The sequence below is a fragment of the Arvicola amphibius genome, chromosome 11, assembly GCF_903992535.2.
Source record: "Arvicola amphibius chromosome 11, mArvAmp1.2, whole genome shotgun sequence".
Classification (NCBI taxonomy): Eukaryota; Metazoa; Chordata; class Mammalia; order Rodentia; family Cricetidae; genus Arvicola; species Arvicola amphibius.
In genome coordinates, this window is record NC_052057.2 from 116220202 (window position 1) to 116233186 (window position 12985).

The 12985-nt window shown below is 49.2% G+C and overlaps 1 protein-coding gene across 3 annotated transcripts in view; it reads left to right on the forward strand.

The window, feature by feature from the left end:
* Positions 1-557: 557 nt before the first annotated feature.
* The window catches only part of Chd7 (chromodomain helicase DNA binding protein 7), a 179199-nt gene continuing 166771 nt past the window's right edge, over positions 558-12985 (forward strand). The window contains exon 1 of one of the 3 annotated variants that reach the window (XM_038347339.2): positions 558-831. The gene's annotated coding sequence lies outside the window, so the exon portion shown is untranslated. Of the gene's footprint in view, positions 832-1435; positions 1465-12985 lie in introns of those variants that run through there. The other 2 variants (XM_038347342.2, XM_038347340.2) reach the window with 2 other exon arrangements.

A 12985-nucleotide genomic window follows, 5' to 3' on the forward strand; every position in this document is an offset into this window, starting at 1 on the left:
CATTTCAAGTTGAAGGATAATTACAGAAGAGGCACCCAAACACCTCCAGCCTCCGCCGTCCGCGCGACGCTGGACACCCCTCGCGGTGGCTGGGGGTCACTACGGGCTCCCCGCCACGGCTTCCTGCCCCAGGGTGGCGCACCGCGGCTCCGGAAAGGTGCTGCGCAGAAACGTGGCACCGTCTGCACCCGCGCCCAGGCGCTTGCGGCACGGCCCGAAAGGCTGTGGCAGCCGCGCACCGGGACCGCCACCCGCCCGATGCGCCGGCGCCCGGCAGGACGGGAAGGGGCGGCCGCCCGCGCTGCGCCGCCCCCTTCTCTCGGCCTCTCCGCGGCCTCCGCCACCCCGGCCGAATTCTTGCATAAATTATGCCAGGCGCGCCTGACGTCAGGTGGCGGCGCGCGGGCGCGGGCGCGGCGCGGAGGGAGCCGGCCGCGGGCGCGCGCGGTCCCGGAGGCTCGTGCGCGCGGCGTGCAGGGCGCGCGCAGGCGCTGGCGTGCTGGGGCCGCGGCGGCGGCGGCGGCGGCGGCGGCGGCGGCAGCGGTGGCGGCGGCGGCGCGGGGGTTGAGCCGTGGTAGTGCGGACGCGCTCGTGCTCGGGAACTATCGGATTAAACTTGAATCGAGTGGAATTACACAAAGGAGCGCCGCGGAAGAGGCGGCCCGGGGACCCGGAGACCCCGCAACTCGCCAGAGCCCCGTCCGCGCGCGGCCAACTCCGCGCCCGTGGATCAGCCCCCGGCCGCGGCCGCCGAGCCAACTCCGGAGTCGCTCTGCGTTTTGTTCCCCACGGCGCGCGGCGGCGGAGCAGCCCGAGCGAACGAGCGAACCGGTGAGCGCTGACTTCCCCGGCGCCCCCGGGAGGGGCGGCGGCAGGAAACCGCGCCGGGCCGGGGCCGCGCGGAGTTGCGAGCGGGGAGTTGGGCGTGTGCGGGGCGCGGGGGCCGCGGTCGGCAGGAGCGCAGCGCCACCCGCCCGGTCATCTGCGGGGCCCGAACCCGCGGCCGGAGCGCCGCCCGGTGCCCCAACTTTTGCCTGCGTCCGCGGGGCCGGCGGCGGCGGGGGCGCGCGGGGCGGCCGAGGGTCACTTCCTCGCATGTAAATGGCTTTTTGTTGTGCTGCCGGCGTCGGGGGGGACGGGGACAGGAGGGAGCGTGTCTGCGCGCTGGGGAGCGCGAGCGCGTTTCCTCCCGCCGGCACCGAGCACGAGTTGCCGGCTGCGTTCGAGAGAAAAGGGAAGGAGGAAAAAGTTGGGCTCCAACTCCGGCGCGAGCGGCGGCGGGCGCGCGGGCGCGGGGCGCTGAGCGCGGGGCTCGGGGACGGCTGCGCCCCCCGCCTCGCCCCCGCCCCCCGCTCCGGCCCGACCACGCCGCGCTCGCCGGGAGCGGCGGCCGCACCGGCGCGAACAAAGTGCGTCCCTGCGGGCGCGGCGGCGCCAGCCCGCGAGGGGACAGCCACGGGCGAGGTGGGTCGGCGGCAGGGAAAGTGCGCGGGGCGCCGCGTGGGGCGGGGGCGGGGGCGGCGCGAACACGCGGCGCGGGGGGCGTCCCAAGCCCAGTCGGCGGCGGCGCGGTGGCCGCGGAGTTCCGAGCCCGCAGCCAGGGGCTCCCAGGGCACCCCGGTGGCTCCCAAGTGCGGGAGGACGAGAAGAAAGGGAGCCGGGCTGGGGCGAGCGCGGGCGGGCGACCGGGGGACCCCACCTTGCCGAGCTGGCCCGGCCGCAGGCGGCGGCATAATAGCGACTTTAATCCGCGATCCCAACTCGCGTCCCCGCTCCCCTCCCCCCCCCCCAGCCTGTCGGGGTCCGGGCGGGGGCGGGGGTCGCCAGGTGGCTCCGGAGCGGCGGGGTTGCGCGGTGCCCCCGCGGAGAGCCGGCTCGGAGCGCGAGTGACCGAGGTGGCTGGAGGCCGAGCGGTCAGCGGGAGAGGAAGGAGGGCGGCGGGGGACGCGTTGTTTGTTTGCTTCGCACCGGGGACGGGGCCCGGTGGGGGCGCGGGGCGCGGGCGGGGCGCGACGGGGCGCGGTGCGGGGTGGGCGAGGCGGCGCGGGGCGAGCGGCACGGGGAGGGGGCGACCGGCTGGCGGGGGCAGGGGACTGGTCAGGAGGCTCCGGGAAAGGAGCCGCCGGCCCCGAGCAGCCATCATTCCCGAGCCGCCTTTCTCCGGATGGCTCTGCCTCGAGGAGCCCCGCGCCGTGGGAGCGCACCCCAAACTCCGGCCCGGCAGCCCGCTTTGTGAGCGCCCCGGTGGAGCGGGCGGCGCGGGGAGTGCTGCGGCTGGGCAGTACGGTTCTCCCAGGAGGTCACTTTTAGAGACTGTTCACGCCTCGGTTTTAAACTAGTTTTTTTTTTTTTTTCCTTCCCTCTTCTGAACAGACAATGGACAAAAGAAAAGTAGCAACCCACATGGAGAGTTTCCTTTGAATTGCTAGAATTAGATACACTATCCAGCTCTCCACTTGCTAAGTATACTTTTTAGTTTCCCGTTGTATATTATCTAGCAATCGATTTAAATAACTTACTTAAACTGTGTCTATCCTCTGAACTGGATCTCTGGAATATATTAAATAATTATTTTAAAATAATTTTATGAGAGCCTGGTTTTTATTTTTATTTTTTAATTTTAAAAGAAGCCGTCTTTGCAGTGGGTGACACCTTCCTAAGGGGTCCACTGTTACTTTCCCCCAATTCTCTTTCAGTAAGAGGGAGAATACTCTTCATGTGTGTGATAATCAACGGGAGAAAAATACATCTCTTTATTTCCTCACAGATCTGTTCTAACGATGACAAAAAATTTTAGTGGCAATGACCCAGCAGCTTGGTACCTGATTTATTCCGCTTATAATTACGTTTCCATTACAGTAATGTCCGAGAAATAACTTGAGCAGCGGTTTTATGAAGTTGCATCCTCCCCAGCCCCCAGAGTACATCTGTCGCGCAGTGTTTTTGTCTCGCTGTTGCACAACAGAAAGCCCTCCAGTCTTCCCCCTAAAATGGCAGCTTTCATTTGACTGGGGCCCATTCATTGACAACGATAATAAAGAGGCGGAAAGCTAGAGGCTTGGGGCACAGCGGACTCCAAGGATTGCCTTTCGAGGTGATAAGTAGGAGACATTTTAAGTCTTCCAGTTTGCTTATGAAAAGTTTTATTTTCCCTGAAAAACTGCAAGAAAAAAAAGCAACAGTAAAAGGAAATATTGGAAATGGAAAAGGACTTGATCAACGATTTTTAGGAGCTATTTAAAATTGTTTTTTTTTTTTTTTTTTCTGTTTTGTCCACTGGGTGAATATGACATTCCCCTTCCCTCTTTCTGGTAATCTGCTGATTAAGGGACATTATGAATTTTTGACAGGCTTGTAACAGGTGAATTTCCTCAGTGTGACACTCATGATTTGAGATTCTTTCCTGGGAGTGTGTATTTGGATTATTTATATTCTTTTGGCATACTGTTTCCCTCCCAAAGAAAACTGGACAGATTAGTAAATTTGAAGTTTATAAATTTTTATCCCATGTTTATGCTTTCAAAATTCAAAGACTTTCTAGATAAAAAATAAGTTATTTAAAAACTTATGTTAAATTCTAAGCTCTGGTTAAACTGCCTTAATCAGTGGAATTATTTTGACATCAGTTTTAAAATTGATTCCCTTTCCCATGTCTTTGACACAGAGGACAGAATAGAGACATCATATGTAGATGATACTTTTATTTTTCTCTTTCAAGCAAAAAAAAATAAACTAGTAACCTAGCACTGCAGGTTGGAAATACAAATACCAGTATTAATGCAGTCAGAGACTCGGTGTTAAAATAGGGCATGGGTGGATTCACCTAGGCTTGGTCTAGTTTTTTTATTAGTTTGACTTACGGAATATTTCCAATACTTCCTCTGACGGGAGTGTTCTCTGTTAGCCTTGTTTTTACTGAGAGTTGGGCACCTTAGGTTCCTGTATGATTTTAAACATCAAGGACACATTACAACCTCTTCTGCACGCTGATGCAAAGTCAGGCCTCTCAGCAGCGAACCGGGCTACACCGGCCTGTGCATTTGCTGGATGCCCCATAGTGCAACGTGGGAGCCAGGTTTGGGACAGTTCTTTCAAACCTGGAATTGTATTTTATATGCTGCCGTGCATGATCAAGTTTGCTTGCCATTTAGTTACCTCCCGTTTAAGTTCATTTTCATCCTGGCTGCGCAAGCCTTCCACCGTGGAACTCTGTGTAAGAGGCAGGACTTTCTCTCTGGGAGTTTGTTCTCTAGTAGCAGAGATGCTTCTTTTTGCCTGTCTTCACTCCAGGGTGAACCGTGGCGGTGGTAGTTCTCTTTCTTCTTTATCCAGATAGGGCCTTTGGTTTCGTGGCAGGCGCTGTGGTCATCTAATAAACAACACCTGTAAGTCAGGCATCACAACAGTGAGCATGCTCAGGACTAAGCAGCGTGTGCACCTAGAAAGCAGGGCTCTTGAAAGTTGTTCTGAAGAAAGGGATGACTCCCTAAATCGGGGCGATTTCTACACAGAAGACATGCATTCCCACAGGCACAACTAGGACCTTTGAGAGGTCGTGCTTGGCTGAAGGAACACATTGGTCCTCTGGCTCTGAATTCGTACGCAGACACATTTGTGTGTCATTCAGAAGAGTTCTTCCTTCATGCCATTTAAAAATTAGAACTTAGCATTCTTGTTTCTTCACTCTAGCCGTTAGTTTGTAAAATAAAATAGTCCTTTCGTAAAACATTTATTTACTTATTTAGGTGTTTCGCTTGCTTGTGTGTCTGTATGAAGGTGTTGGATGCCCTGGAACTGGAGTTACAGACAGTTGTGAGCTGTCATATGGGTGCTGGGAATTGAACCCAGGTCCTCTGGAAGAACAGCCAGTGCTCTTAACTGCTGAGCCATCTCTCCAGCCCCAGTCCTCTTAAGAAAGCTGTTTATTTAGTCTTCTAAAAATCTTTGGCAATTGAAGACGACTGGTGTTTAAAATTCAAAAAATGGGAGTAAACATATTTTTCTATAAAACGCAAAGGTGTAATGGCTTACTTCAACTTGGGTATCATTCATGTTGCAGGTATGGATGAAGGTCAGAGTAGAATGGTGGGCGTCAAGAGCAGGAATGGTAATTAAAACACTGATTGTCTGTGTCTTTTATCAATATATTAACATTTTATGTGAAACCAGCTGTGTTATAATAGAAAGCACCGATCATAAAGATTCTGTCATATGGAGTTAAATTTTATAGTCACTTGTGCCTTCAGATATTTAGAATGTGAGGACCTTAGAGAGCCTGCTGAACTTTTTGACTTCATAGAATAAAAAAGTAGAGCCAAGAGATTAATTAAATGAGCTGCCACTAGCTGACCACTGAGTTACTGGTCAGTTAGTGCTCCCTCAGTGCACTGTGCGGGAGAGGCGTGGGCTCGTCTCCTGGACAACCGAGATAGCTCTAGGAGGGTTGGGTTCTTCATGGAGTGACTTGGGAGTGTCTTCTGTCTTCAGAGTTCTGAAGCTCATGAGAGCCAGGCTCCTAAACGACCACTGTTTCCTCCACTGTGTTAAAATCCCCCCACCCCCGTGATTATCTATTCTGAAAAAAGCAGAGATGATTATTCCAACATTTGATCACTGTTTTCAGTGTAGGATCATGGGTTCATCATCCTGAGTAGATGCTCTACATTTTACTTGTCAGGCCTTGCAAACATGAGAAGTTTTTTTTTTTTTTTTCTTTTAGGTGGAAGTGTCTGTTTTGTTTTTGCTTTGAAATGGAGAAACATGGTCTGGTGGCTAAAGGTTGACTGGCTCTCTGGTGTGTTAGTGGCTGTTGCTGCTGAATCAGGTGGATACTTTCTCAGTGGTCATTTGAGCCTCATGCTGTTCGTGTAGGCGATAGGTTTTTTTCTGTTCTGTTTTCGATTCAGCTGTTTTTTTTTTTTTTTTTTTTTTTTTTTTTTTTTTTTTTTTTTTTTTTTTTTTTTTTTTTTGGGTACCTACCACCTGAAAGGTATAGTAGTGCAGTCTGGGAACACAGTGGTGACACGAGACACTTGGTAGAGCTTCAGAGAGCCAAGCTGCTGTGAGGCCAGGTGCTGCAGACACTGGGAGTTCCTCCACTGTGTGGACTCACCCACTGAGAAATGGCTTTAGCGTTGTTGTTTGTATTTTGTTTCCAAGGAACGCTTGAGAACGTAACAGGCAGCAGTGCCCTCTGACCTGGGAGGTGGCAGCTTTAAGCCATCATGGAGTTTTGAGATGAGACCCTCAAGGCAGGTGGCATCCAGCTTAGGCAGCATTGACACGTTGTGGAATTTGGGGTTTTGGAATACAGAAGTAGTACTGAGGTTCAAGCTGATCGACACGGGCAGGATTGTCTTTGGGACGGGTGAAGTGAGGATGAGTGGTGGAAGGAAGGTGGAAGAACGTAGGCAGCGTTCGGTCTGCTTTTGTCGGGATTGATGCCAGTGTGGCCTACACTGGCGTCCTTGGGGAGGGAGAGCAGTGGTCATGATGTGAGAAATTTGTAGGCATTTCAGTGAATTCGACTCGAAGATAGATGGACATGTCCTGGGAGAGAGGTCTCTGGGGATGTCAGTTTCTAGCACATCGCCCTCTTGGCTGACTGGTGGTGCTGTTCGTGGAGGCAGCAGGCACCTGACGAGGGTGGCGTGTGAGGAAGAAGTCCATGAGTTCTTTGAGCATGTGACCGAGATTACTGATCCTGACTGTGGATTGGGTAACTGTTGTAACCGTCTTTTCATTGTTAGTGGTATTCCAGACTTTTCAGGCAGAATCTACTACCTGTTTGTGTGTGGTAAGCCCACTGGGGAAAGGCTCAGGGTAACAGGAAGAAGCTGGTAAGCATTGAAGCCGGCCTGATTGTGGCCTTTCTCTTTTACCAGCCTAACGTGGACACTCCATAGGAGTTGGGTCATCAGAGGCTGAGCACGAATCCTGTGGTAACCAGACTTGGCCACGTTCGCCCTTCTGTGTCTTCTCTTCTGGGACCTCCTTTCAGTTGCTTGTTAGGTATTCAGGCAAGGTCCCTGGGCCTCCAGAAGATAGCTTGTGGGTGCCATGTGCTTCCAGGCCTGTGCTTCTCACTTGGAGGGAGTTAATCATATCGAGGCAGTTGCGGTCCTACGTGGGTGTTGTAGAAATGAATACATTATTTAAATAATCGGGGAAAAATAATAGCCTTGGCCTGAATACTTACCTGGTGTTTAGTGGAGTATGTATAAACCAGTTTAATATGTAAATTATGTTCAAAGGCAGTTCAGTTGTAGAAAGTGGATTATATACAACATGGTTGCTAGTGACAGAGGAGAGATGTGGATTGACAAATGCAGAAAAGCTTCTGAATGGCGGATTTGAGTAATATATGAGCTAACGAGTTATGAAAATCCTGAATATTAACATTGAAACAAACATTCTGTTGCTAATTGTTTTTGTTTGGTTCTAGATATTATTTTACTTATTTTTTGTTTGCAAATGGAGATGTCTTCCCTGGAACTTAGTATCTTTGTTTTAGGGTCTCTTAGTATAAAACCTGGGTGCTCCAGTTGCCATTTCAGAGGCCCCATGCAAGGTCTTTGGTGGCAGTGTTTTTCTGGTACTACTTCTTCAGCTTCCTAGTTTCAGGTTTTGAAAGGTCCTTTAAGATGCCTTCTTTTGTTTGGTTTAGCCAGCATGTGTTTTCGAGGTCATTTCTCTCTGAGCTGTAAGGGAATGGGAAGGTGCCGGCTGCCTCTGCAGTGTGGGCTTCAGGGGGCTGATGAGCTGAGTGAGAGCTGGGGCTGTCTCTTCTCTCGGCTTCAGCAGCGGCTTGGGAGGCAGCAGCGGTCATGTCGTGGGTTTGAGTTTTACACCATGTATTTCTTTTATCAACACAGGCTCAGGCATAGAGTCACTGTTACTGAGAGAGACCACAGGTGACATGCACGTCTACCCCAGCCTTTGTGTGGACAACAGCCAAGAATCAGATGAGTGCTAGCATTGGTGTGTAGTTTCTTCTTGAGAACATCATCTTAAAACGGTTGCTTAGGTTGGCAGTGTGTCTGATGAAGGCTCTAGATACCTTGCTAATTGTTGTTTTTTCTTCTTAGTTCTGTAGCAGATTGGGGGACTACTTAACCTTCGAAGGAGTACACTAATGTCTCCTGTTTAATTTTCTGAGAGACTGGACATCGTAGAAATCTGTTTTGTTGATATTTGAAACAGTTACAGGTGCACATATTTAAACCATTAAGTATGTTTAACACAAGCAGGTAAACAATGAGATATCCCTTCAAGAATAATAATCATACATTTAGCTTCCAAGGCAGTGCCTGCTAGTGTTCTAGGTGAGTAATAGTCAGTTTCAGCATAACTCTACAACAAGAAATGCCTTAATATCAAGTGTATTTTATAGTGTGTGGGCCTGGCAATTACTTTATGTATGGGTGGGGCCCATGAACTGTTAACCATTAATCTTTAGAGGAAACTTAAAAGCCTCCATTTTGGTAGCTTATATATTCTTATGTACTTGACCTTGTTTGTGTTTGGATTTTTTGCTTTAATCATTTTTAGATATGTTGATCATGTCAGAAAAATGTCCACCTGAAAGTTTCAAAGTCTTGATTAAATTGTTGTTGGTCATTGAAGAAAAGCCAAGAACAAGATATCTTAAAAGATAACTAACAATAATCATAATTGTGTGTGTATGTGAGTGTGCGCACATGTGCGTGTGAGCCTGTATGTTGTGCACACATGTTACTGTGCCAGCAAGCATGCGTGTGGAGATCAGAGAACAACTGTGGGAGTCAGGCGTTTAGTCCAGGACTTTACATAGTAAACACAGGCTGTGCCACTGAGTTACACCGTATAGCTTGTGCTGAGTGTTTTCATGGGTCTCTTAATTTACTCATCAAGAGCAACTCCAGGTATTAGGTGGAATGATCTGCGTTTTTCAGCTGAGGAGACTGAGGCTTTCCCACTGCAGTCTGGTGGAGGAGCGTGAGTTCTGATCGGCTCGGTTCTAGCATCTGCTTGCATAGCATCTGGGCTCCCATTGCACCCAGACCACCTTCACTTGCTTGAGATAAGAAGAGGAGCTTTAAAAGTACGAATGATACCCTGAAACCACATAGCATATCCTTTGGCGGAGCCTTGCCAGTCTGCGCTGTGGCTGTCTACACCGCCTATTTGCGCTTGCTGTGTCTGTGGCATTTTGTGATGCTTTGGCACACAATGTTCAGAGTGCCCCTTTGACCTTCAAGACACTTCCTCTTCTGCGGAGATGAAAACATTTGTGGAGACTGTACATTCATACTCTCTGCTGGCTGGAAACTTGAACTCCTACGGCAGAAAGGCCAGATAGGAATCCTACAAATGGGTATTCTGATCCACCCACCCACCCAAGGATATGGTGAGGCCAAGTGGGCACACACTGTGCCAGAAGCGCAGGGTAAAGCAAATGGCCTAGTGGGTGAGCAGTTGCTGTTTTCATCAGCCGACCTTTAGTCGCTGAACCATCAAGTTAAACAAAATGTTATATTTATTTAATTAGTGTGTGTGTGTGCATGCACGTGCACAAGTGTGTGTGTGCCCATACCACAGTGTGCTTATGGAGGTCTGAGAACAACTTGTGAAGGTTGGTTCTCTCTTTCCACCATGTGAGCTCTGGGATCCAGACAGGGCATCAGATCCGGCAGCTAATGCCTGTACTTTCCAAGCAGTCTTTCCAGTCCTTGATTTTGTTTTAATTAAAAAAGTTCCTCAGACTACAGTCTTAACTGATGAGTAGACAAGAGCTAGTGGCCCGCAGTGATGAAGGGCCACACAGTTTTCGCTTTCGCCAGACTGCTCATTTAAAGGTTCACACTTGCATGCACCTCCATCCAGCAGGGTGAGCACATGGCAGTTACCCCGGTGATGCTGTTGGTTACACAGAGGGGCGGCCAAGTCTTTGGTCCTGAAAGTGTCAGTGTCGAGAGAGTAGTCGGTCTCCCCAGCTTCACAATGCTCTCTGCATTGGGTTATGGACGTCTTTCTAGAAAATAACCATTTCTCCTTTATCCTAGAACTGCTGTTCTTCAAATAGTGGGTCACAGTATCTTTTCTGGCCAGTGGCCTGGGCAGGTTCAGTGAGTTTTGAAGTATAAATGTCTGATTCTGTCAGACCCAAGTCTCTGGGAGCTCCAGGTTCCCTGGACTCAGAAAAAATGACTTCTCGTTTCCAGACTTGTGATTGTTGGGTAAGTGAAGCTCCCGGAGAATTATCCTGCTTCCTAGTCTGGGACAGAAAGATGAAAGTTCTCAAAAGAAGACTCATGGTCCGAGGGACTGATCCAAATAGCTGGCATTCACAGAACACGGACTTGGTGTGTTAGTATTTTACCCAGCTGTCTACACAAACAGTTCTCACTGGATCCTGAGGTACGATTAGGGAGAACGCTGAGGTGGGAATAGTAATTGTCATTTTATAGGGGGGATAGAATGTAGTTTTAGAGATTTTTAAATATAATTTTCCAAGTTTGCAGTATTTAGTGGGTATAGCTGACTGAAGCCACTTGTGAAGTACACTTGCCAGCCTGTGGCATATTAGTGCCTCTGTAGAAAGAGCTTTGGGTGTTCCTACTAGAACAGCCCAAACCTTAAGAGGATATGAAGAACAGACTGAGATCTTGTACATCTGAGCTTTTTAGAATCGTTTCCTGGAGAGAAACTGAGGGGCTGCAGGTTGCCTATTAATGGATTTTAGTCTGTGAGGCCCCCTCTCTTCAACCTGAAAGACACAGGCTCATCACCAAGTGGACTTTGTGCTAGTCCTTCCCTCACTGTTTAGTTCACAGCACAGCCAGCATTGAATTATTTATCTCAATGCAGAACTGGTTTTCTTGAAATTTCTCCCCAGTGTTTATCCAGGGTACCGTTCGCTGGGCATCTTTTTCTCACTGCCCATGGCTGAGTTGCCCAGGATGCTACAAGGCTTGCTGTTGTGATACTCTATCATTCTGGTCCTTGGTATGAACAGTGTCTTGTGAGTGTGGAGCATCTGAAATACTTGTAGACTGCTTCTGCTAACATACAAGACAACAGACCATCTCCACAACCGTACACAGAGTCAAAACCTGCCACATAAAGACACTTGGTCTTTGAAGGATTGCATGCATAGTGCATCACATTACCCAGTGGATATCCTAGCATCTTTGTGTAAGTAGACCCTAGGCTGCTCACAGCATACCTTCATAGAAGGAAGCAGCTCTCAGAATTTATCCCTGTCCTTTAGTGCATAGGTGTATATAAATTTGTCACGTGTCATCTAGACCTGCATGTCATTGGGTGTGTTCCTTGCCCATAGACTTTTAAAAGGAGTGATAACTCTAGAGTGGTGGTACTACTTTTCCAGATAGAAATGCTGTATTCCAGGGCTGGTGGGATGGCTCAGAGTGTAAAGCCACTCACTGCCCAACCTGACGACCCGAGTTCAGTTCCTGTGAACCACATGGTGTAAAAAACAAACAAACAAACAAACAACGGGGCTTCTGCAAGTTGCCCTGTGATCCCCACATGAGTGCCATGGTGTACACACACACACACACACACACACACACACACACACACACACATATTTCTGGCTTTTGTACATTTATAGTACTGTCCTTGAGGATCCAATACACTGTTATAAGCTTGAATACATTGGGTTTCTAGTTAAAACATAATATACTTTTGGTACCCTTAAAATTTTAATCTTTGTTTCAGGAGTGTTGATCTTCAGAGTTCCATTTTTCTGAATTACTATTTATCCTTACCAGTTTTCCACTTATTTAAAAAAAAAATAAACAGGAGCTGGGTGTGGTACTGCACGCCTTTAGTTCCAGCACTCAGGAGGCAGAGGCAGGTGGATCTCTGTGAGTTCGAGGCCAGCCTGGTCTATGCGAGTTCCAGGATAGTTAAGGCTGTTACACAGAGAAACCCTGTCTTGAAAAACCAACCAACCAACCAACCAAACAAACAAAAAGTAAAAAGCAAAAACCAAGACAAAACCACAAAACAAAAAAACCCAAGCAGGCTTAAGTAGGGGCTGGGGAGAGATGGCTCAGCAGTTAAGAACACTGGCTGCTCTTGCAGAGGACCATGATTGAGTTCACAGCACCCAAATGGCAGCTGTCAATTGTCCTTAACTCCAGTTCTAGGGGACCCAGTTTCCTCTTCTGACTTTGTGGGTACCAAGCATGGAGGTGGTTTATACACATGTAGGGGAAGCATGCATGTGCAGAAATTAAAAGCAAATGTGTAGAAAAATAAAAACAAGCTTCTGCATGAAGCACACACAGCACTGAGATCGACTGGGATGCTGCGAGTCATTCCGTTTAGTTGTGGGTGCCCAGCAGAAAAGGAAAACTTTGTATTGTCAGTGCATTCGTAAGGGCAAAGCTGAACGCAACAGGTAGTTTATGAACTTTCTTGAGCTCAGCTGTGTTTGGAGTCTTAGTGGCAGGCTCTGCTGCTCCGTTCAGCTGGAAAGTCTTTGCCCTAGCTTTTGCATGACCATGTCTTTTTTTTTTTTTTTAAATATTTATTTATTATGTATACAATAGTCTGTCTGCATGTATGTCTGCAGTCCAGAAGAGGGCACCAAACCTCATTACAGATGGTTGTGAGCCACCATGTGGTTGCTGGGAATTGAACTCAGGACCTTTGGAAGAGCAGGCAATGCTCTTAACCACTGAGCCATCTCTCCAGCCCCCGCATGACCATGTCTTTGATGGCAAAGGAGGGATGCTCACTTTGTGGAGGAGTCACAGAAATTCAGGCTTGTTTATACGTTGGAGAATGGCAGACGATTGTCTTTTTGCAATTCTCAGTAGTTTAGAACTCAGCGATGAGCTCCTGTCATTGGGCTCCTGTTAATGGATCACAGCACCATACTTAAACCAGTCCGACCTGTATCAGGTAGATCAGGAGAGTACTGTCCACTCCAGCCCACTGTTGTATCTGGTCGTGGATTTGTTTCACTTCC